The following is a 2,317-nucleotide window of genomic DNA, read 5'->3' as shown; positions in this document are numbered from 1 at the left end:
CAATAATTCTAACTTAACTATTCCGTTCATGGTTGATAGATTTAAATATCTATCAACAAAGTTTTCGTTCGTACAATTTAATTGTGATTGATACCTTCGGACTGGAGGTGCATTTCCACCTCGAGCAAGGCGACTTGATGACAGTCCGTGCACGATAGAGTAGCTGTCAGCATGGGAGACAACTGGCCGAGTTGGGTTGGGTTGGGTAGGGATGGGCTGGGCTGCGACGCTTGGTGTTTTAATTAATAATTATGAAAATTGAGCGGAGTACGTGAACGCATACAACATATATGTATATATTATAAGAAAGAAAAGAAGAAAATAAAGAAAGAGGTGTTTTTTAGAGGCAAGAAAGGAAAAATTTTTGGAAACGTGCGTAAAACCCAAATAGGCAGGCAGAGAAGAGCCAGCTAGCTATTTACTACTCCGTCGGTCTCACAATATAAGACGTTTTTGCAAGGTAAAATTTTCAAGCTATTTTAGCTTACAAAAAATGTTTTATATTGTGAGACAGAGGGAGTATTTGGTTGTATGCATGCAAATTAATTGGTTGTAGGAATGCCCTCAAACTAGGAAGACATAATACTTAGCACGTACTTATGCGGCTGGGATTAACATAATAGTAGTTGTAATGCGGTTATGTTATCTTACGCTCTTTCTCGCTGTCCGTTGTGATTTGGGTGTTCTCGGTCGTCAGATCTCTTGGATCGATCTATCGATTCCTGGGCCAAAGAGGGTAGCTCTCCTGGAAAAAAACTTGATGTGGTCGACGGTTGGTTGTCGTTGTGTGTGTGTGCGCGCGCGCAGGAGAGAGAGAGAGAGAGAGAGAGAGAGAGAGAGAGAGAGAGAGAGAGAGAGAGAGAGAGAGAGAGAGAGAGACCTCCACAAGTTGATAGGCATTGGTTGGGTGAGAGTGGATTTTTGAAACCCGGGTGTATTGGAGGACAAAATTTACACATGTGTGATGTACATTCATATAAACATGTTGATTTGTTTTCAGAATTTTTTGAAACTTCAAAATAGCATTTTGGCATAATTCAAAAAATAGGGCTCCAATGCACCCGGTTTCCAAAGTGGCTTTTTGTTTGGGTGAGTTTCCTTCTTAGTTTTTCTAAGCAAAAGGGCACAACTGTTTCCCCATTTTTATGCACCTACGTGCTACGTCAGCTGCTAGAAGATGGATATATGCTTGGTACAACAAGTTTTAATTCTAGAATTACATACACATCTAAAAATCCATTGCAGATTCTTCATGTCAAACGCACAACCAACATATATCGGGTTACACACATTGGTCTATATATGTGTGTCTTCTTTTTAGTAAGTACGTATATACTTACTGGTACCAACCAATCTTTTGTTTTTGAGATAATGTGCCAACCAATCATGCATGGTGATCGTGGGCGTCTAGCTGCAGGCCAGGCGGGGCAGGTGGCTTGGGCTTGGGCTTGGGCTTGGGTTTGGGCTTGGGGGGCAAGGGCGCGGTGCCGCAGCGGAACATGCAGCCAACGGTTTTGAGGTCGCAGTTGGTGATGCAGAGCGGTAGGGTGGGGCACGCGATCACGCAGGGAATCATGCACTTGAATGCGCAGATCATCACCGTCGTGAAGCACCCCATCATGCACTGCATCTTCCCATCCAGCTCCGTCGAGTGCTCCATCGTCGTATTTACGGCCACCATGGCCTGAGCATGAACGGCGAGGATGTCGGCGAGGCCAGCCAGGGCGACCAGGGCGATGAGGAGGGCAGCAGAGCTAGTGGTGGTAGCCATGCTCGCTAGCCCTTATGTTGTGGTTTGTGTAGTGAGCTCTTCACTCATAATATAGTTTATATAGGGCTGGGTTTAGCGTATCAAACTCGACTTGCATTTTGTGTGTGTTCGTTCTATTGTTGCTTTTCCACACACTCGCGCACACACACGGCATGGTGATGATTAACGTATAATATATGGATGCATCAAGTATGTGTGAACCAAGAAATATGTAGCAAATAACAGTTCGTTCGATGGACAATACTAGTGCATCTTTCTTATTTTATAGTATACTATACTAATTGGAGATGGCATCATTGAAGCCCCTACGTTAATTCTCATCATCTTCAAAATATGTCCGTCCGATTACCCTAAGATCAGTCCGCACCCGTGGGGTGAAGTATAGTGATGTGCCTCGGTCTCTCGATCCCTGGAGGATGCCTCTTCATTGTGTCCAAGGAGCAATGCTACAGCTATGGAGGGTTTACAGGAACTTCACGGGCCAGGTTGAGGTGGCTTCTTTTGATTTGTAAATAATTAGGATGAAGTGGGACAAACCCTAAAATT

This window comes from Triticum aestivum, chromosome 4A, assembly GCF_018294505.1.
Source record: "Triticum aestivum cultivar Chinese Spring chromosome 4A, IWGSC CS RefSeq v2.1, whole genome shotgun sequence".
NCBI classification, from domain to species: Eukaryota; Viridiplantae; Streptophyta; class Magnoliopsida; order Poales; family Poaceae; genus Triticum; species Triticum aestivum.
The sequence above is the reverse complement of the archived record's forward strand: the minus strand, read 5'-3'. Positions refer to the sequence as shown.